Source organism: Elephas maximus, chromosome 11 (genome assembly GCF_024166365.1).
Source record: "Elephas maximus indicus isolate mEleMax1 chromosome 11, mEleMax1 primary haplotype, whole genome shotgun sequence".
Lineage (NCBI taxonomy): Eukaryota > Metazoa > Chordata > Mammalia > Proboscidea > Elephantidae > Elephas > Elephas maximus.
In genome coordinates, this window is record NC_064829.1 from 93,500,909 (window position 1) to 93,524,926 (window position 24,018).

The 24,018-nt window shown below is 40.5% G+C and overlaps 1 pseudogene; it reads right to left on the reverse strand.

Moving 5' to 3' along the window:
• Positions 1-3,468: 3,468 nt before the first annotated feature.
• LOC126085263 (zinc finger protein 665-like) lies at positions 3,469-23,299 on the reverse strand (annotated as a pseudogene).
• Between the last annotated feature and the right edge of the window lie 719 nt (positions 23,300-24,018).

Here is a 24,018-nt window from a genome sequence, read left to right on the forward strand (position 1 = left end):
CACACATATATATATATACACATAGGTACATAGGAGTCACTGGGTAGTACAAATGATTAATGCACTCACTACTAATTGAAAGGTTGGTGGTTCAAGTCCACCTTGAGGCTCTTTGGAAGAAATGTCTGATTATCTACTTCCAAAAAATCAGACATTGAAAACTCTACGGAGCACAGTTGTACTCTGACATACGTGGGGTGAACATGAGTCAGAATGAACTCAATGGCAACTGGTTTGGTTTTCTGGATATATATATATATCATATGGTTTTCTGGATATATATATATATCATATGGAGACCTGGAGGTGCAATGGTTAAGAGCTCAGCTGCTAATCAAAAGGTCAGCACTTTGAATCCACTAGCCACTCTTGGAAACTCTCTAGGATAGTTTTACTCTGTCCTATAGGGTTGCCACCAGTCAGAATCGACACAATGACAACAGATTTGGGTTTGGTTTGGTTTATAGACGGCAACAGTTTTTTAACGGGTATACATATGTTGTTAGTTTCCATTGAGTCCTTTCTGACTCATGGCAATCCCATGTGGGCTGAGTAGAACTGCTCCATAGGTGTCTCTGGGAGGTTTTGAATTGCTAACCTTTTACATAGTAGGTGAGTGTTTAACTGTTGGTGCCGTCATATATATATATGTATGTTTTCAAATTAATTTGAACTGAATTGGACAACTTGGTCTTTAACAAATTTTAACATTGATTCTTGACATGTTCTTTTCTCTTTTGCTATTGTTAATTCCTCCTGGTTTCTTTATGATGTAGCATTTTCTGACCATAATAAAATAATAATGTAGCTCAGGGCTCTGAGGAAAATCAGGTAAGTAGATATTTGGGGATTAAGAACTTCCCAGGGAAGCACAGAACCCAGAGAAACCCACGTGCTTCTCTGCTAATCTCTCATGGTTCAGACCTCAGCATTTTCCCTTCTCTCCCTGTAAGCCCCTGTCTGCTTCCTAAGATTATGGAAAGGGGAGAACTTCTCCCAATTTCTGGGAATTCGCATTTGAGAAAAAGAGCTTTTCAGAAATTTTCTCTGCTCCTCAAGCAAGCACTGTCATTGATGCTACAGATCAAATGATAATTACAGTTTTACGGGAGAGTTGGGAGGTCACAGAATCACAAACCTGCATATCAGGCTCTGGCTTCCTCCCTCCCACACTCAACGGCTGCTGTCAAGCCCATCAACTGAGCCCATTGTTCTGGCAACAGGAAGGAGTCAGGTAAGTATTTTCAATTTCAGTCTGACACGCAGAATCTGTAAGGGAACGAACATGTCAGAAATCTGGGTAAGCTCTCATGACTGGAAAAAAAGATCTTCCTGGGGTAGAAATGAGGTCCCTGGGTGGTACAAATAGTTTGTGCTCAACTACTAACCTAAAAGGTTGGCAGTTAAAGCCCACCCAGTGGCATCGCAGAATTAAGGCATGGCAATCTGTTTCCATAAAGATTACAGCCAAGCAAACCCTATGGAGCAGTTATACTCTGTAACACTCAGGATCACCATGAATCAGAATTGACTCAATGGCAATAGGTTTTGGGTAGTGAGATGTGACCTGAGGAATCATCTGACTTCATGGGGGACAAGAATCAGGATCAGCACAAAGCTGGTTCCTACGAGGTGGAGGTCAGACATACCTCCACTCTTGAACTTTTTCACCATTTCTGACACCAGCCGTTCCCCCTATGGCACTCTGTACTTCTCTGCTGGGTTTGATGATTTGTTGCAATGGCCCACACAGAACTCACAAACCATACTCACAGTTATGTGGTTTATTAGGGAAGTAACAGGTATACCTCAGAATCAGGAAGCGCATAGGCAAGGTCTGGAAGGCTCTCCTGGAGTGGAGAGAACATCCCTAATTTTCATCAGCGCAGGACAGCTTCCAACCAGGACAGCTCTTTACCTGCTTGCTGCCATGCTATCAGGCCCCTGTCTACCATGCTAGCAAGCAGGCTGTCTTGGCCATGTAAACCAGCAAGCCCCTCTTGGCCATGCACACATCCTCTCGGCCATGCACACCTCTCAGCCTTCAGCCTCTCCACTGGTAACTGTCCCAACTCATGGCCGGTGTAGCAGCCTGCTCAGCTGTCTTAGTTGCTTTCCTAGCAGCAGCTTTCTGCCATCACCTCTGGCTCTGCCACCGGCTGTCACCAGTCCTCATTCTAGGCCTCTCACCACTGGCTCTCTGCTGCCAGGCCCCTTTGTGGGCTCTGTAGACAGGTCCCTTCTGGGATCCTCATCATCTGCAGTGTTACAGCCCTTGACCTTTAGTAGGTCCCCTCCTCCTCTCTCCCTATAACAAACCTGAGAGGTTAGCCACTTATATAAGCAAACTGTTTGTCAATTTCAAAGTGTGGCCCTCCCAGCAGAACCATGAACTGACCAGTCCCCAATATGGACCACAAGTCACTCAATCCTATTGGGTGGATTTTCAGGCCATTATTTGAATAGAAAATCAACCAATCCCTCTAAAGTGTGTAAAATAGACCAACCACAGGGCAGACTGCAGCCCAACCAGTCATTTTTGTCAGAATTACAAACCCAGGGCCAGAAAGGCCATATAAAAAAGAAACCCATTGCATTGCAGGTAGAAACAAGTGCCAAGCCAAAGCCATACAAGAGGAATGAGCTTGTGAAGAAAGACTGATGTCCTAGACCCTACACAAATCCCTGGCTGCTTCCAAAGTACATCAATGTAATCCTTACATTGGTTGATGTTTAGTTCAAGCAGTAATGAAACTTCAATGTTTAATGTGCTTAAGATTATAATGTAGAAATCAATTTGCTATAAAATCTTCTCTATAAAATCACCAAAAAATTTTCAGAATTTGCTGTTTCTATAAACCTCCATACATTGATGAGTCTAGCAGAGTTAATCAGATTTTCTAATTCTGTGCAGAAACACTGTATTTGAGGAGCAATTGAACTATTTCTTCTTTGTTAAATCTCAATGTATGATGAGTTTAATGGAGACAGCAACCGTCTCTACTGAAAATATTCCTAAAATCTTGATTACAGTGAGATGCAGCAGGGGGCAACATTTTGTTCTGTTATAGCTAAGGTCGCTGCCATGAGTTGGAGCGAACTCTACAGCAACTAACATTTTCCCTTTGAAAGTTAGAGAAGTAACATTTAACGGAAAATTATTTTCAAGTTGAGCATTCTAGATGGCAGGAAGACACTATGGGTTTCAGTGTTTGTCAAGTTCAAATATATCTTGGTACTTTCTGTAGTTTTGAAGTGTTCTAATATCATTTCCAGGTTCATACTCATCTCTCTGCTATTTTATTCAAACTACAAGATTCCTAGCCTTTCAGATTCCATTTTAAAATACTTTCTCATATCTGAATCTTTTCGAAGTTTCACATTAAGAGTTTCATTTAGTATTTATTATCTTTAAACAGAGGGGAGTATTTTATATATTTTTGTGGTAAAAATGTACACAACGCATTTACCAATTCAACATTTTTGAGTTATACAATTTAGTGATATCAATTACATTAATCATGCAACCATCACCCATAAATCGTTGTCAAACCTCCCATCACCATAACAATTCACTGCTTCCTAAGCAATGACTCTCCCTTTCCCCGTCCCTCCCATGCCTGGTAACCACCAAGATAGTTTGGTCTCTTAGTCATCTAGTGCTGCTATAACAGAAATACCGCAAGTGGATGGCTTTAACAAGGAGAAGTTTATTCTCTCACAATTGAGTAGGCTACAAGTCCAAATTCAGGGTGTCAGCTCCAGGGTAAAGCTTTCTCTCTGTTGGCTCTGGAGGAAAGTCACTGTGACGCATCAGTCTTCCACTGGTCTGGGAGCATCTCAGTACAGGAACCTTAGGTCCAAAGGACGCGCTCTGCTCCCAGCGCTGCTTTCTTGATGGTATGAGGTCCTGTCTCTCTGCTCACTTCTCTTAGAAGAGATTGGCTTAAGACACTATCTAATCTTGTAGACCTCATCAATATAACTGCCACTAATCCATCTTATTGCATCATAGTGACAGGGTTTACAACACACATGGAAATCACATTAGAAGATAAAATGGTAGATAGTCATACAATCATACAAGGGAATCATTATCTAGCCAAGTTGACAGGTATTTTGGGGGTACACAGCTCAATCCATGACAGTCTCTATACATTTGCGTATTCTTGTTTTTCATACAAGTAGCATATGTCCTTTTGTGACTGACTTATCTCACTCAACATGCTTTTAAGGTTCATCCATGTTGTACTATGTATCAAGACTTCCTTTCTCTTTATGACTGAGTAGTATTTCATTTTATGTATGTACCACATTTTCTTTATTCATTAGTTGATGGACATTTCAGTTGTGTCCATCTTTTGGCTATTGGGAACAGCACTGCAATGAACACTGGTGTACATGTATCTTTTTGTGTCACTGCTTTCAAGTCTCTTGGGTATATACCTAGAGTATTTTATACACATGGAAAGACACATATTTTTATCAGTAATAGATATATGGCTGATTCATATTTGAAGTGAAGCCCACATTTTCTTCATTGTACTGAGTTGCAAATTGTTATCTAAAATAATGTCCGGTAGCAAGGTTTGGCAAACTTTGTAAAGTGACAGATAATCATTAGGCTTTGGAGGCCACATATAGTTTCTACTTCGTAATGTTTTCTCGTAATCCTTTAAAAATGTTAAAACCTGTTGAATTGGCAAACGTTTTTTATTTTTATCATAATGAAAAAAAAGTTAAAACCACTTCATCTCACATGCTTGACAAAAACAGGCCACAGACCAAATCTGACCCATGGGTCTGTAGTTTCTCAATCCTTGTTATATGGATAAAACCCTCAACAAAATTGGTGAGGTTGTGGAGAAACTGGCACCCTTAAGTATTGCTGGTGGGAATGTAAAATGGTAGCCACAGTGGAAAACATTTTGGCAGTTCCTCAAAAAGTCGAACATGGAACTACCATACAATCCAACAATTCCATTCCTAGGTATATACCCAGAAGATACGAAAGCAGGGACATAAACCTGTATACCAGTGTACATTGCAGCACTTTTTACAATTGCCCAATGGTGGAAACAACCAAAATGTCCTTCAACAAATACGTATATAAGCAAAATGTGGTATATACACACAATGGAGTATTACAGAGCCATGAAGAGAAAATAAGTTCTCATACATTGCCACAACATGAACTTTGAAAACATTATGCTGAGTGAAATGCTGCAAAAAGGACAAATACTGTACTGATCTCACTTACATGAAATAGGCAAAATATAGAAACCAAAGATTATTGTTACCACGGAAGGGAGAGGGAAGGAAAGGGTGACTGTTTGGGGGCACTGAGTTTATGTTAATGATGGTGGAATATTTTGGAAAAGGATAATAGTGGCACAACATGAAAATGTAATCAATGTCATTAAGTTGTAAATGTGGAAGTTGTGCTGGCACATTGACTACATTTTGATGTGTATATTTCCACAAGAAAAAAAGGGCCTTGTAGAAATATAACTTTATGGTCATATTCATGAACAGTGATATAGATGTTAGGAGGGCAGAATCTAAAATTGCAAAATTTTATTACAGCCACATAAATATCCAAGGGACAGAGTGTGGAGACAATAACTCAGGTGCAAATTATGTATATTCCCAAAATTGTATAGTGTTTGATTCTACCATGGAGAGCCTAAATTGTACTGCTTATGAAGTACCTTAGTGATGTGGGATAGACCTGATAGAAGAAAAACAATTCAGGCTAATGAAAAACGATTAAATTTTATTAATTAAAATGAGTGCTAATACATTCTAAATGGTAGCAAAATGCGTATCAGTGGTTATGTGAATTCCACATATGTACTGTATTCTGATTCTTTTGATTCATTTCTGCTCCCTGATAACTACTCTCTTCAGTTACCAATATAATTTTTTCATTAATCTTTGATACACAACAGCTATTTCCTTTCAAACGAGAGAGTGACCATCATTTCCCTTCTATTACTCTACCAGATAAGCAATCCCTGGTATTTTATAATGGTGCTGCAATAAAAAGCTCAGCCTCTCAACGTTCTGGCCTGTTCTTTCTGTTTCATGGCCAGCTGGCAGAGCATTCCTTCCTGATAATCCACAGTGGCCCTCCACATACCAACAAACTTGTAGAAAGGGACCCTGAACATATTAAATATGATGATTAAGATTACAGTTTTATATCTGCTCTCTTCCCCTCTCCAGAGTGTCATTCTCATTTATACAATATTGTATTTTAAAATTCAAAGTCCTTATTTTTACCAAGGAACATGGATGTGAATGAACCCTACCTAATAAAGTAGGCCCTCTCCCTTTCAGGAAAACATCATGATGGCACATAAAATATCTATGATGAAGGCATAAAATTAATACATTTCACACCTCCTGCTGATTGACATCAATAATAATGTAGCCTTTTTAGAGAAACCTCAATTAATATTTTATAGACTGAATATAACTGAACCTTTCTACAGACATCCTTGTTCCTTTGACACTCGATACCTCATGACTATTAAATGATTTCGACTTGTAATTACTCTGCAGAATTTAATATCTGAGGTTGATTAATCTTTGAAAAGGACTAGAGATTTAGTTCCCTCTAGAATGAATTATCTGATGTTTGGTCCATTGTGAAAACTGGTTAAACGACTTACCACACTCATTGCATTTGTGAGGTTTCTCTCCAGTATGAAGTTTTTGGTGAATCTTGAGGTCAGACCATTGCCTAAAGGCCTTACTACATAGAACACATTTGTAGAGTTTCTCTCCATTATGCATTCTCTCATGATCCCAAAGGTGTGAATGTTTGATAAAAGCCCTACCACATACATTACATTTGTGTGGTTTCTCTTCAGGATGTATATTCTGATGTCTAGTGAGGCTTGAGTACTGCTTAAATGCTTTGCCACATTCTTTACATTTGTAAGGTTTCTCCCCAGTATGAATTCTCCGATGAACGGTAAGGCTTGAATTTTGACTAAAGGCCTTGTCACATATATTACATTTATATGGTTTCTCTCCAGAATGGATTCTCTTATGTTGAGTAAGATTTGAACTCTCAGTAAAGGCTTTACCACATACGTCACATTTGTAAGGCTTCTCTCCAGTATGAATTCTCTTATGACCCCAAAGGTGTGAGCGTGTGGGAAAATCCTTACCACACTCATTACATTTGTAAGGTTTCTCGCCAGTATGGATTCTTCTATGTTGAGTAAGGGTTGAACGCTCAGTAAAGGCTTTTCCACAGTCATTACATTTGAAAGGCTTCTCTCCAGTATGAATTCTCTCATGACCCCAAAGGTGTGAACGTATAGTAAAATCCTTGCCACATATATTACATCTATATGGCTTCTCTCCAGTATGGATTCTCTGATGCCGCCTGAGGTTTGAAAGTCGGTTAAAGGCTTTGCCACAGTCATTACATTTGTAAGGTTTCTCTCCTGTATGAATTCTCTCATGACCCCACAGGTATGAACGTCTGGTAAATTCCTTACCACATTCATTACATTTGTAAGGTTTCTCTCCAGTGTGAATTCTCTTGTGTTGAGTAAGATTTGAATGCTCAGTAAAGGCTTTTCCACAGTCATTACATTTGAAAGGTTTCTCTCCAGTATGAATTCTCTCACAACCCCAAAGGTATGAATGTGTGGGAAAATCCCTAACACATTCATTACATTTGTAAGGTTTCTTGCCAGTATGTATTTGCTTATGTTGAGTAGGGTTTGAATGCTCAGTAAAGGCTTTTCTACAGTCATTATATTTCAAAGTCTTTTCTCCAGCATGAATTCTCTCATGACGCCAAAGGTGTGAATGCATGGTAAAATCCTTGCCACATACATTACATTTATATGGATTCTTTCCAGTATGGATTCTCTGATGCCGCCTGAGGTTTGAGAGTCGGTTAAAGGCTTTGCCACAGTCATTACATTTGTAAGGTTTCTCTCCTGTATGAATTCTTTCATGACCCCGCAGGTATGAACGTCTGGTAAATTCCTTACCACATTTATTACATTTGTAAGGTTTCTCTCCAGTGTGAATTCTCTTGTGTTGAGTAAGATTTGAATGATCGGTGAAGGCTTTGCCACACTCATTGCATTTGTAAGGTCTCTGCTCAGAATGAATTCTCTGATGATTGTTTAGGATTGAGCATTGCCTAAAAGCCTTTCCGCATTCATTACCTTTGCAAGGACTTTCTCTAGTGTGTATTTTCTGGTGTTGTGTAAGCAATGAAGGATGCTTAATAACCTTGTCATATTTACTACAAATGCTGGTTTTGTCACTAAGAGGAGTTCTTTCAAAAAGTGAAACTGAGGAGCCATTGTTGATAGAGCTTTGAACTTGATTACAGCCATACATTTTATCCTCAGTTTGAAATCTTTGCATTTCTGCCAGAGGTGACTGAAAGCTTAATCCAATATTGGTTTTAAAATGTTTCCCATATTTTCTTCCTACATAGCCTAAGCTGTATTTTAGTCTTAACAAATTCCTTATAAATGAGTTATGTTTACAATATTGATATGCATGTTTTCTTTCAGAAACACACAGTTTTAGTGGTAAATTAGTCCAGGATTTGTTAAGTTGTTGCCCTCTCATACCAGTGAAATTTTTGTTATGGGTCATAGTTACTACTTTGTAATTTTGTTCATCATGTGCCAACTGACTCTCGACTTCATGCTTGTTTTCCCAGACATCACTGAAGTAAAAATCTTCAATACCATAGTTTTCTTGTTTTTCCATTATCACAGGTTGATAAAATTCTCCTTTATCATCTTTTGGTGGTAATTCCTTCATCACAAATCTAGCAGAGATATCTGAAAGGTACATAAAAATCACAGTATTCATATTAATTTGAGTTTGAAGGCAAATATTTTATATTGAGAAACATAATATTTATGTTCTTTTAATGAAAAGCTATGAAACTTCACCTATGGCCTTCAAAGGTTTAGGAGCACCTTTGAAGTACAGGATTCCTCAATAAAGTAAGGGTGATTACATATAATTAGAGGTCTTTTTCCACAGCACCCCAAAGCCCACACCAACGCACAGGAGACATACGGGTGTCTCATATTTGAAAAAAGAAACAGATGTTACATTAATACATATTTAATGTATAATTATGGAATACAAAAAAGCTAAAGCATAGCACTATGTGATATCATGACAAATAATCTACAACAAACTTACCTAATAATAAAATAGATAAATGGAAATTCAGAATTATAAAGCAAAAATGTTAATGGAAAGATTAGAAAATTTTAGTATTACACTGTCGGAAGAATGACAAAATATCCTTCTAAATAACTGTTGCAAAACTATCTATAACCGGCAAGAATAGGCTTTTTTGGCAACATGAATAACCAGTGACTTGCTGTTACACTCCATAATAGACACTGAAAAATTATCACCTGTAAATTGTAATAAAAATTAATAAAGAAAACATTTGGTAATCCATGATCAATCCAGCAGGTTAATAATAAGCAACTGCTATTATTTTTTTTTGTTATTATACAAAATTATGTTGTTGTTTTTAGGTGCCGTTGAGTTGGTTCTGACTCATAGTGACCCTATATACAACAGAAAGAAACACTGCCCAGTCCTGTACCATCCTCACAATTGTTGCTATGTTTGTGCCCACTCTTGCAGCCACTGTGCAATTCATCTTGATGAGGATACAAAATTACAGTGTGTGTAATTCTAAACAATTCTGTCCTAAGGACAAAAGAAAGGACTTCTACTCCAGAAGGAGCACGCAATATGAGAATTGAAAAATACCTTGAGAATCACACAACATTATAAAGGTTAACAATGGGGATGGGTGACATCAGCAAAAATGATGGGGCTGAGTATTCCAAAGGTATGTCTGTCTATAAAAACAGTGAGTAAACTAGTGAACGATATCAGAATCAACTCTATCAGAATTCTGGAAATTTATCAAAGGTTCACAGCAACCAAGCACATGCTTAGTCAAGAAAAAGTCACCTGAATATCAATTTAAGAGCTCTGTGGAGTTTTAACTTACCCTGACTCCCATCTCCTAGTCCCCAACTCAGCAGTGCCCTTGAAGATGATAGGCCCCAAACCTGATACAGGTTTATAGTACCGGAGGGGACAGAACAAACCTTATTTTCAGAGAATAATGGCTGTTTGTTTTCACCTGCTGCTGGCTCCCTGAAACTGGATGAAAAGGCATGCCTTTATTTTGCCTAACTTAGAAATCTATCTGATGAAGATGCTACCCAGGGAGCATTTTTTGAAAACACTTAAAGAAAATGTATTAGGTCCTTCTACCTGGGGCCAGAGGAAAACACCTGGCATAAATGATACACAGATGAAAAGCCTGGGAATAAAAACTGGGGAGTGAAATGCTTTTGGGAATAAGGGATTTTCCAGCTCCCACATAATTTCTTGGACTCCAGAAGGTCATGTGTATGCCCAGGTTTGGGATCATGGTAAAAAAAGACCTGAGAAGCCCCAAAGCTTTTACCTCTGAGTGACTGTCAGGCTCTGTGTAAGCCAGAAGTGATGAAGGCTGCGGCAGAGTTCCTGGTTGAGTGTCTAAGGTGTTCCCCAACACACACAAAGAGCCAATCTGCAAAAAGTGGGAGTTTTTTTTTTTTTTCTTCCAGGTGTTTTAGGTAATTTCTGCAAATGAGTACTGCTGATTCAATTAAATGAACAGACTTCAGTGGCCACACAGGACAGAGAAAACAAACCATACAAAATTAGCTCAGAAAAGTTAATAAACTAACAATAGTAATCACAACATTCAACAACAAACCATGGGGAAGGGGTAGAATCTAATTTTCAGAATTGCCATAATATTAAAAATGCCAGCTTGCAACACACAATTACAAGGCAGGCAAAGCAATAAGAAAGTATGCACCCATATGCCAGAAAAACGAAATTAATAGAAATTCTACTTGAGGAAGCCCAAGCAATGGAGTAGACACTTTAAATAAATTATTTTAAACCTGCTCTAAGAGCCAAAGGAAAACATGTACGAACAAAGAAGAATAAAGTTTCAACAAATAAAGAATATCAGTAAAAAACACAAAATATACAAAGGACACAAATATAAATTTTGGAGCGCAAAAGAACAGCAGCTAAAATGAAAAACTGCCAAGAGAGGTTCAATAACAGATTTGATCAGGAAGAAGAAAGAGTTAGCAAATATATAGACAGGTTCATTGAAATTACACAGTCTTAGGAGCAGAAAGAAAAATATAATGGAGAGAAATGAACAGAGCCTAGGAGATTTGTGGGACACCATCAAGCATACCAAAATATATATAATGGGAATCCCAGAAGGAGAGAAGAGAAAGGGACAGAAAGAATATTTTAATATATAATGGCTGAAAACTTTGTAAATATGATGAAACACATGAATCTACATATCTAAGAAGCTCAACAAATCCTATGCAGGATAAACTTGAAGAGATCAAAATCAAGATACATCCAAAAAACAAAATCAATGAAACAATCGGAAAGCAGCCAGACTGAAGCAACTAGTTACATACAAGGGGTCCTCAGTAACATTAATAGCTGGTCTCTTCTCAGAAACCATGGAGGCCAGAAGGCAGTGGGATGACATGGAAAGTGCTGAATGAAAAAACTGTCAACCAAGAATTCTGTATCTGGCAAAAATACTCTTCAAAATGGAAAGAAAAATGAAGACATTCTCAGATAAACAAAAGTTAAGAGAGCTGATCACTAGTAGACGTTCCCTACCAGAAACGCTAAAGGGAGTTCTGTGGATGAGGCTGTACAGAAATGGAAACGCTTGTACCCCACTGACAGCACTGTAAAAGGGTGCAGCTGCTGTGGAAAACAGTTTGGCGGTTCCAAACACAGACTTACACATGGCCCAGCAATACCACTCCTAGCTATATACCAAAAAGAATTGTAAGCAGTGACCCAAATAGACACATGTATACCAATATTCATTACAGCATCATTCAAAATAGCCAAAAGGTGGAAACAACCAAAGCGTCCATCAACAGATGAAAGGCTAAACAAAATGTGGTATATACAGTGAAACCTCTGAGAGCTGGAACTTAATGAGACTGCCTCATTTTTCCCGGGTCTCACAAGTTTTCTGCCTTGGGCAGGGTGAAGTTTTACCACTTCTTTAACATTCTCTAGTAGTGGAAAAATTTTGAGTTCTCCTTCTGACAGGTTTCTGCCTTACAGAGGTTCTGGCTTTTGCCAGTTTTACTGTACATACAATGGAATATTATTCACCTATAAAGAGAAATGAAGTTCTGATACATGCTACCACCTGAATGAACCTTGAAAACATTATGCTAAGAGAAATAACTGAGACACCAAAGGACAAATACTGTATGACTGTGCTTGTATGACATATCTAAAATAGACAAATCCATCAAGACAAAAGATTGGTGGTTACCGGGAGCAGGGGGAATTGGGGACGGGGAATTAAAAAAAAAAGATTTTCATTAAATGACAGGTCAGTGAAATTAAAATGTCTTCCTTGAAACTCTGTCCACCTGCTCGGTAAAGATAAATTAACCAAGATGCAGTGTTTCCTCAATGTTATTTAACCAGTGATTCTCAGGCTTTCTTCATGCATCGGAGTCACCTAGATGGCTTAACGGGGCACAGATTACTGGGTGCCAGGGCCAGCGTTTCTGATCAGTAGGCCTGGGAACACAGCAGTGCTCAAAGTGAAACAGCAACATCAGCAACACTGGGGAACTTATCCGAAATGAAAATTCTCAGATGCCACCACAGACATATTGAACCAGGGACGATGTGCTGGTGCCCAGCAATCTGTGCTTGAAAAGGTCCTTCAGGTGATTCTGATGCATACTCAAGTTTCAGAACCAATGGAGTATTAGATCCTGTAGAGAAGCAATGATGTCTTCTATTATAACATCACACATTACAATGACTGCAGTATGAAATTTTTCTTTGTTTCAATGTTAACCGATATTCTAACATAACAAGTGGCTCAGTTGGCATCATGAAGGAATTCCTTAACCTTTCACCACAATTACTGTCCCCAGCCACTACCATTTTTCCCACAAGACCTTCCTTGTCATTAGAGCAGATTAAGTAGATTCAACATAGGGATATTTTATATGTGTTATAATTGACAAAGATAGATCTGATAAGATCATTATGTTTCTGGACATAGTCTGAGTCAATATAATAAGCTGAAGGACTTACATGATAAAACAGTCATATGGTCTCAATGAACAACTAGGATAATAATGATAATACAGCCTCACGAACCCATCCCACAATAAAAATATTGACTCTCACTGCAATTTAGCCATAAAAATATTGGGAAAGGTAGCTAAAAGAACATCTGTTGACGTGCTGTTAATGCAGTGGTCAAAACATGAATCTCCCTGTGGAGTTAAGTGATGAATCTTCTCACACTAGCTGATGGGACACAGCGGTCCCAGCTGGAGGGGGAAGAAATAAGAAGGGGAAATTAGACATTGTCAGATAAATAAAAACTCAGGGATTTCATTGCTAGTGGACATGCCCTTCAAGAAAAGCTAAAAGGAGTCATTCAGGCTGAAACGAAAGCACATTAGAGCGTAACTGAAATCTACATAAAAAAACAAAGATCATCATAAAGGTAACTAACCCAGTAAATGTAAAATCATATTAATGTATTTTTCATTAATAACTCATTTTTTTCTCCTGCATAATTTTAAAAACAAGTACCTAAAACAATACTTATAAACATATGCTGAGTACACAATGCCTAACGATGTAATCTGTGACAATAACAATATGTAGAGAGGGATGTGTGTGTGTGAGAGAGGGATGGAGCTATATAACAAAAGTTTTAGTATACTATTAAAACACCCCCACATGTCTGTCAGTTCGTCGTACTGTGGGGACTTGCGTGTTGCTGTGATGCTGGAAGATATGCCACCACTATTCAGACACCAGCAGGATCACCCATGGTGGACAGGTTTCAGCTGAGCTTCCAGACTAAGGCAGACTAGGAAGAAGGATCCGGCAGTCTACTTTTCAAAAGAATTAGCCAGTCAAAACCTTATCAATAGCAGCAGAACACTGTCTGATACTGTGGCAGAAAATGAGACCCCAAGGTTGGAACGCACTCAAAAGACGACTGGGGAAGAGCTGCCTGCTCAAAGTACAGTGGACCTTAATGAAGTGGATGGAGTCACGCTTTCAGGACCTTCATTTGCTAATGTGGCATGACTCAAAATAAGAAGAAACAGCTGTAAACATCTGTTAATAACTGGAAATAGAAAGTACTTAGTATGAATCTAGGAAAATTGGAAATCATCAAAAATGAAATGGAAAGCGTAAATATTGATATCCTAGGCATTAGTAAGCCCAAATGGACTGGTATTGGTCATTCTGAATCAGACAATCCTATGGTCCACCATGCCGGGAATGACAACTTGAAGAGGAGTGGCATTGCATTCATTGTCAAAAGAAAATTTCAAGATCTATCCCTAAGTACAACACTGTCAGTGATAGGATATCCATATGCCTACAAGGAAGACAAGTTAATACGACTGTTATTCAAATTTATGCACCAACCACTAAAGCCAAAGATGAAGGAACTGGAAGATTTTTACCAGCTTCTGCAGTCTGAAATTGATCAAACATGCAATCGGGATGCATTGGTAATTACTGGTGATTGGAATTCGAAAGTTGGAAACAAAGTAGAAGGATCAGTAGTTGGAAACTATGGTCTTAGTGATAGATATGATGCCAGAGATCGCATGATAGAATTCTGCAAGGCCAATGACTTCTCCATCGCAAAAACGTTTTTTCACCAACATAAACGGTGACTATACATATGGACCTTGCCAGGTGGAATATGCAGGGACCAAAGTGACTACATCTGTGGAAAGAGATGATGGAAAAGCTCAATATCATCAGTCAGAACAAGGCCAGGGCCCGACTGTGGCACAGACCATCAATTGCTCATATACAAGTTCAAGTTGAAACTGAAGAAAATTAGAACAAGTCCACGAGAGCCAAAATATGACCTTGAGTATATCCCACATGAATTTAGAGACCATCTCAAGAAAAGATTTGATGCATTTAACACTAATGACCACAGACCAGATGAGTTGTGGAATGACATCAAGGACATCCATCATACATGAAGAAAGGAAGAGGTCATTAAAAAGACAGGAAAGAAAGACCAAAATGAATGTCAGAAGAGACTCTGAAACTTGCTCTTGAACATTGAGCAGCTAAAGCAAAAGGAAGAAAGGAAGTACAAGAACTGAACAGCTTGAGAAGACAAAGTAAAGTATAAGGACATGCGCAAAGAGGTGGAGATAGAAAACCAAAAGGGAAGAACATGCTCGGCATTTCTCAAGCTGAAAGAACTGAAGAAAAAATTCAAGCCTCAAGTTGCAATAGTGAAGGATTCTATGGGGAAAATATTAAACGATGCAGGGAGCATCAAAAGAAGATGGAAGGAATACACAGAGTCATTATACCAAAAAGAATTGGTTAACGTTCAAACACTTCAAGAGGTAGCATTCGATCAGGAACTGATGGTACTAAAGGAAGAAGCCCAAGCTGCACTGAAGGCAATGGCAGAAAACAAGGCTCCAGGAACTGATGGAACACCAACTGAGATGTTTCACCAAATGGATGCAGCGCTGGAAGTGCTCACTCGTCTATGCCAAGAAATCTGAGAGACACTATCTGGCCAACTGACTGGAAGAGATCCATATTTATGCCTATTCCCAAGAAAGGTGATCCAACTGAATGTGGAAATTATTGAACAATTATCATTAATATCACACATATGCAAAATTTTGCTGAAGAGCCTTCAAAAGTGGCTGCAGCAGTGTATCAACAGGGAACTGCCAGAAATCCAGGCCCGATTCAGAAGAGGACATGGAACCGGGGATATTGGTGATGTTAGATGGATCCTGGCTGAAAGCAGAGAATACCAGAAGGATGTTTACCTGTGTTTTATTGACTATGCAAAGGCATTCGACTGTGTGGATCATAACAAATGATGGATAACATTACGAAGAATGGGAGTTCCAGAACAGTTAATTGTGCTCACAAGGAGCCTGTACATGGATCAAGAGGCAGTCGTTCAGACAGAACAAGGGGATACTGCATGGTTTAAAGTCAGGAAAGGTGTGCATCAGGGTTGTATCTTTTTATCATACCTATTCAATCTGTATGCCGAACAAATAAGCTGAGAAGATGGACTATATGAAGAATGGGGCATCAGGATTGGAAGAAGACTCATTAACAATCTGTGTTATGCAGATGACACAACCTTGCTTGCTTGCTGAAAGTGCTGAAAGTGAAGAAGAAACACTTACTTATCAAGATCAAAGACCGCAGTCTTCAGTATGGATTACACCTAAACATAAAGAAAACAAAAATCCTCACAACTAGACCAATAAGCAACATCATGATAAACGGAGAAGAGATTGAAGTTGTCAAGGATTTCATTTTACTTGGATCCTCAATCAACAGCCATGGAAGCAGCAGTCAAGAAATCAAAAGACACACTGCATCGCACAAATCAGTGCAAAAGACCTCTTTAAAGTGTTGAAAAGCAAAAATGTCACCTTGAAGACTAAGGTGCACCTAACCCAAGCCATGGTATTTTTAATCGCATAATTTGCATGCGAAAGCTGGACAACGAATAAGGAAGACTGAAGAAGAATCGACGACTTTGAATTGTGGTGTTGGCAAAAAATATTGAACATACCATGGGCTGCCAAAAGAATGAACAAACCTGTCTTGGAAGAAGTACAATCAGAATGCTCCAGGATCGCGAGACTGTGTCTTACACACTTTGGATGTGTTGTCAGGAGGGAATCAGTCCCTGGAGAAGGACATCATGCTTGGTAAAGGACAGGGTGAAATGGAAAAGAGGAAAATCCTCAACAAGATGGACTGACACAGTGGCTCCAACAATAGGTTCAAACATAACGATCATGAACATAGTTCAGGACCGGGCAATGCTTTGTTTTGTGGTACACAGGGTCACTATCGACTGGAACCAACTCAACGGCACCTAACAACAACGACAACATTAAAACTAAGTTGGTATTAATTCAGAGCAGATCATTATAAATTATGACGTTAGTTGGGCCATATTTTTATCCAAATAATGTGCCTATTATATATTTTCTGCCATCTGCATCCTCCCCCTGCAAGGTATATTTGTAAGTATGCTATGTTAATTTTTTTTTATGGCAACATGTGAAAAAACTTAGCATAGCACACTTACGAAAATACCTCAGTGGGGAACAGGGTGTGGTGGCAAAAAAAATGTATAACGTGCGTGTTTTGTGTAAAAATAGTGTAATCGCCAGGCCAACAACTGAAAAACAGAAAAACACATAGTAAAGGAAATGAGAAGAGAATCAAAATAGTAACAGTAGAAAATATCATTTAACACAAAAGAAGGCAAAAATGTAGACTCTGAGAAACATATAGAAAACAAATAGTAAAATAGCAAAAGTGCTTCTTTATTAGTAATTACATTAAATGTAGATGGATTAAACTCTGCAGTTAAAAGGCTGGAATTGACAGTATGGATTATAAAAAAAAAAAACACAAACATGTTTCAGAGGGAAAACCACACAATGAAATCAGGAAGAGCCAAGGTTTTTCTGTATTTCCACACTAAGTCAAAAGCTGGAAAATGCAAGATATGGGAGTACAGAAGATGGGTCAAATTTCGTGAGGATTGTGAGGAAGGCTCTGCCCATAAACCTTAGGTTAAATGCCTTAAAAACTGAGGTATGGACCCCATTTAGGACTGAGGAATCAGATAGAGGATCTCTCTGTCCCCTGCCTTTACAGTTGTTGTTGTCAGCTGCTGTTGAGTTCACCCCTGACTCATGGTGACCCCGTGCACATAATCGAATCCTTGTGATCCGTAGGGTTTTCACTGGCTGATTTTCAAAAGTAGATTGCTAGGCCTTTCTCTCTAGTCCATTTTAATCTGGAAACTTGGATGAAACCTGTTCAGCATCACAGCAACATGCAAGCCTCCACTGAGGTGCACTGGCTGGAAATGGAGCCCAGGTCTACCACATATAGGCTCAAACCACCCCTGAGCCACCAAGAACCACAATGTCTTTACAATACTGCCAAGTAAATATCTCAAAAAGTTCCCACAATTCCCCTGCTACACACTGTCTTGACGTGTCGCAAAAGACAAACTGAAGAAATGGCTGAGGTGTAGGAACAGGCAGAGAAGGCACAAGATAGCCCCATGCAGTTTCCTGAGGGCCGCGATGCAATGGAAGAGTAGCTAGTGTTTTCTCATCTCCCAAGAAGGTCTCCAAGTACATAAAAAGGAACAGAAACTGGAAAAGGCCTTTGGCCAGAGCTAGGGAGAACTCGGCTCTGATCTGTGTGGACTCAGAATGGAGTATACAAGGAGAGACCAAGGGACAAAGAGGATGCCATATAAAGTTTTCCCTATGCCCCTCATAGTTAATGTACCAAAGAAGTCATAGTTAAGGTACCAAAGAAGTTTGATACATAGTTAATGTATCAAAGAAGTCCCTATGCCCCTCATAGTTAATGTACCAAAGACAACAGAGTATTGTAGGTCCTGAGAAAGAGTTTGCCTTTGTCTCTGCATGAGTTAGAGCACCACTGGAAAGCAGAAGGATGAATTTTTTTTTCCATGGGTGAAGAATAGAGTGGTAAGTGCAGGGAATGAAAAATTTTGAGAACTCACAAGAAATAAACTTTTGTTTTTCCACAGACCTCTCACATTTGGGAAGTTCCCTAAACAATATTTAATTGTGCGGCTTTCCCATCTGAACTCTAACCTGTGTTCACACCTTTGATACATTCCTACCCACCTGGCTTTTTTTTTTTTTTTTTGCTATTTTCACATTAGTGTCCACAAACAAAGCCTCTTTCCCTTTCTACAAATGCAAATAATATTCCACTCAGAAAGAGAGATTCCAGCTTATGTGAAAAAAGGTATATGATGTGGCTTTTCGAGAATACGATCCCAGTTCTTTGGCTGAGAAGACATTACAGATGGGTCACAAATGTCTCCACTGTCTGTCTCCTTCTGAATGCTTAAGGAGTTTTTAAAATATGCAGATATCCAACTCTCTTCCAAGAACTAGAATATCAAAAGCATAGGGGTAAAACCAGGGAATCAGATATTTTAAAAGTTGGTCATGAGGTTCTGTGCACACTCAAGTTCTGGAACCACCACTGATCTATTGTGAAGTGGGCAGATCATCAGAAGAAAGGAAAGGTTAAAGTCCAGATGTCACATTATGAAGCTTTTCATTTGTCAATCAACTTCAATCTCTGCCTTAAGAACAGGGATTTGAAACTACCCCAGGCAAGGGAGCAGTTCCCAAGAGACTCACAAGTGAAAATGCAAATATACACAGGACAGATCACAACTTCTGGAGGGACAGTATCCTCACCCAGGGAGACCAGGTTCCTGTAGTTCTCCAACATCACGTCCCTGTACAAAGCCCTCTGAGCAGGGTCCAGGCATTCCCACTCCTCCTGAGAGAATTCTATGGCCACGTCCCTGAATGTCAATGGTGCCTGTAATGGAAAACACATCTCACCAAGTGGACATGGGGAGAATTCTTATCTTCACACAAAATAAGGAGGAGAAAGGTATTAGCTAGTGCTTAGATTGCAGTGAGTATCCTGACGGATCCACAAGTGAGAACTTTAAGCAAGTTATATGTCCCTAATTTTTTTTCCTAATTTTGTTTTATTGTACTTTTTCATCAGAGGATACAAAATCTGCTAAGTTACATTTCTGTGGATGATAAAATAAATATATAAATAAAAAATATTTAACAAAGGTCTGTCTATGTAGAAGTTCCAGATACTATGTTCTACACACCAAGTAATATTCAATTTCTAGGTGAGCCAGAGCAGAAGCAGGTTCTTCAAGGGATGACAAAGTCCACTCTGGCTTCAAAGAAAGGTCAGAATCTAAATATTGTTTAATAACGACCATAACAGCATGTAATAAGTTTTTAAACGTTTCCCATGTACTAGGCATTAACTGAAATGCTTTCCATGTTTACCTAATATAACGACATAACAGCCCTTTAGAGACGTGTTCTCATGTTATAGAGGAGACAACTGTGTCACAGACACTCTAAAAATCTCACCTCATGTCAAAGAGCTAATAAATGGCAGAGCCAGCACCTGAACCCAGACGGTTGAGCCTCAGAATTGAACCTTAAAAATCCAACAGTTAAGAAATTGATATAGCATTAAAAGTATGTTGATAAAGAGTTTCCTGAGAAAACTTGCAACAAGTTCAAGGCCAAAAGCATGGAGCTGGATAAAAGGCCACTATATATATGCACGCATACAAAATGAGTTACTACTCTTACTACTATTAACTCATTAACATGTATTAGACATTTAGGTCGATTCCGTATTTTAAAACCAATTATGGAATAAAACATTCTCTATCACTGATATGTTTCTGAACTTCCCACTTAATTCCAAATGATTTAAATTTTTGTGCCAAAAACACTGCCTAATTTATTTAGCTTTGAATGTATTATAAAATCAGGCAGAGCAGGATTTCCCTTAATTCGTCTCCTTTTCTAGAATTTTCCAGCTGGTTGTGCACATCAATACAGCACATAAACGTGCAATTTCTTCCAGGCTGGTCCACAGATCGCTCACAGGGCATAGAGAGTGGCACCTAAACCTTCCCTGCTTCCCAACCTCACTGCCCCCATGAGGCCCACTCTGTGTCTCCCACCCAGGCCTGGTGTGAAGCCCTTCCTAGCATGCTCTCCAAATGGAGCCTCTTTACAAGTCCCAAGTCCCTGGGTCGTAGGGAGATGGAATCTGTGTGGAGATGAGAGGGGACTGAGGGAAGGCCCTTGGTGAGGGCGAGTGAACTCGTCAGGCAGGACCCGTTAGGGTCAGAGGAGATGAGCAAATTCTCAGGAGAGCATTTCAGGAAGGAAAGGACAGAGCCACCAATTGGGAACATGACTGTTACCTGCGAAAGAGCCATTCTGGGTGCCTCTTTCTTTCCACTTTTTCCGGGATTCTTTCTCAGGCAAGACCAGTCTTGAGAAATCAATCCTGAGTGTTGAAAATATGCTGTCAAATTCTTAGAATCAGCATGTGTGCCACAACCACACACACAGGGAGGACAAAACCTTGGGGAAAGGATGGTCCCTATTGCCCACTGCCCCAGGAGGGTCAATAACCTCCTACATGGAGACCAACAAGTGAGTTTACCACCCTCCCCTCCTGGTGAAGCCCACACTCCGCTGCAGCAGGGGAATCTGGACTGGACTGACCTTCCCCTTCAGGTCACAGACACTGCCCTGAGACCACACCTGATGCAAAGCAGAGTCCCTTCAGCTCCCCTTGGAAGTTGGGCTGGTCTCAGCCCTCAGAAATGGATGACCCAGAGTCTGCCCTCAATATTGGATGCAGATTAGAATCACCTGAGGCAATTAAACATCCTAGATGACGGCACCACCCTAGCTATTTGAGGGGGATCTCCGGGGAGAGGGGATAAGCAAGATGTTTGCAAAATGTCTTAGCCATCAGTGCGGAGCCAGTGCTGAGCCTGCTTAGAGGAGGCAAGCCCACCATACCTGTTACTTGTGCCTCTGCTCTCCCCTAGGACTGAGCTGTCACCTGGATCCAGACAGAGGAAGGAGCAGAAACAGAGAAACATTCAGAGCAGGCATTATGGGCCAGGGGTGGGATGAGGGTGTGTCCTCAGAAAAGTTGCCCTGAGAAAGTGATATCAGAACAAACAGCTGAGGGAGGAAGGGTGTTTACAGGTGCCTGTGGGGGACCAGGATGGCTGCAGCAGGTGTATGACGACACAAGAAATGAGATCAAAGAGGTCCCAGGTCTTTAAACTCTTTTTTTTTTCACATCAGAAAGAATTTTGGAAACTATGTATCCTCTCACCCATTTTAAATAATGTACTTTTTTTTTTTTTTTTAATAAGTTAAAACACTTAGAAATAATGAGTTATCTTGTTTATTTTAAAAACATACGAAGATGTTCACCGGAGTCCGAGGAAGTTTGGAGTCACCCTTAACAGAGACTTTGACAAGTGTAGGTGACAACAGACACATTTGGGGGAAGTTGGATGTCATTTTTGCACGTTTTAAGGTGGAGATGCCTGTGAGAGGCCCCAGCGGAGATCTGGAGGAGGTGGCCACGAGTCTGGACATCTGGGGAGAGGTGACATTGGGAGACGTCAAGGTGTGTAAAGCAGCGAGATGACTGCGAAAAGCCGTGGGTGTGGACAGACTAGAGAAGAGGTCCACCGACTGCTGCAGCCTGGGGGTTCCAAAGTTGAGAGACCAGGGGGTTCAAGAAAAACCAGAGGAGGAAAATGAGAAGTGATCAGGAAGGAGAGAGAAAATTAAAACAGATACAACTTGCCCTCACTCCCTAGATCCCCCTTTTCTCTAGTTTTTTGCTCTGCTACTTTTCCTGCTTATTCTTTCACTCTTGGTGTCTCTTATCAAGTCCCTCCCCCAGCCTCTATTTTGCCAGTCTTCTTTTCCCCTCTCAGTATTTCTATTTCTCTTGCAACTGCTCTCTGTTTCTCCGGATCCTCTAGCCCACAAGTGCACAGGGATGGAAAGAGATGCCCGCTGCCCGGGAAAAGCACACCTTCCAGGGGGGTAGGACTGGGGACGGAAGGACATGGGGTGTCACAGGACACACCCGGATCCCCTCTCCCGACACGGAGGTCAGACTGCGACGGGGAGGCCGGCGGGGCGGTGGGACGCAGCCTGAGTAAGACGTGAGGTCGTGGGTCTCTGGAGAGAGGTGGGGTCTCAGAGTCCCAGGACAGGACCGGCAGCGCGCGCTGCCCTTCAGGGGCGACACTGAGGGGGGAGGGGCGGGATGTCGCCAGAGACCCCGGGTGAGGACTTGACCCGGGGCAGGCGGGCGGGGGTCAGGGAACTGTTTAAGCGGGAAAACAACGCGAAAGGCGGAGTCTGCACGGCCCGAGGGCACAAAGCCCAGGGCGGGGACCCTCCTCAGTGTGATTTTACACCGAAACGGATGCGGATCCCCGGCCGGCGGCGGAGCGACCAGGGCTCGGAACGTCTCACGGCCGCGCCGGGATCTCCGGGGGTGGGAAGGGCAAGTACGGGTATTTCAACGTCCGGAGCGACCCCCTGGCTAGGTGTGGAGGATCCGAACCGCGAAGCGAAGATTCAGACCACAAAAACGTAAATTTACTCACCCCCGCGTGACCGCCCCACTGCGCAATTCGCTTCCGGGTCTGTAGGGGACTGCGCAGGCGCGCTCGGCACGGAGCGGAGCGTGGACAAGGTAGGCGGGGTCGGGGCCTGAGCTTCCCTCTTCCCCACCCTTAAGGTGTCCCTGTTTCTGGGTTTGGAGCAGTTTGAATTAGCTTGTGTCCCTTGGAACAGGGGACTATTTTTGTTGTTGTTGTTTTGTTTTCAAAAAAACTTTAATACTCCTTTCTCAGCAGTTGATAGAAATAGACAAATCAAACAAAACAGGAACAATAAGGACATAGATCTTCAAATACTGTCAACTTCCTTAATCTGGTTAACGTTTATAGAACATTCCATAAACAATTGCAAAATGCACATCGTTTTCACGGGTACCCTCTGACTATTTTAAGTTAATGTTTCAGATGATTTGAGGTAAAAGATTAGAGTTGTGTAGGCCACTGTAGTTGGATACTACAGACTCACATTAAAAGAATAAGAAGAATATTAGGAACTACATTCAAACCCTTGAAAGCTAGAACCTGTGTAAGGCGGAAACCTGTCAGAGAAGGAAAACTCAAATATTTTCCACCAAAAAGAGCCATAGCAAAGTGGTAAAACTGCACCCTGAAAACGCTGAAGACTTGCGAGACCTGGAGAAACAAGGAAATCCCCTCAAGTTCCAGCTCTCACAGGTTTCACTGTACTTCATGCTCATAAACTAGACAACTTATATGAAATATATAAATTCCTTGTGATGCTGGCGAAGAATAGTGAA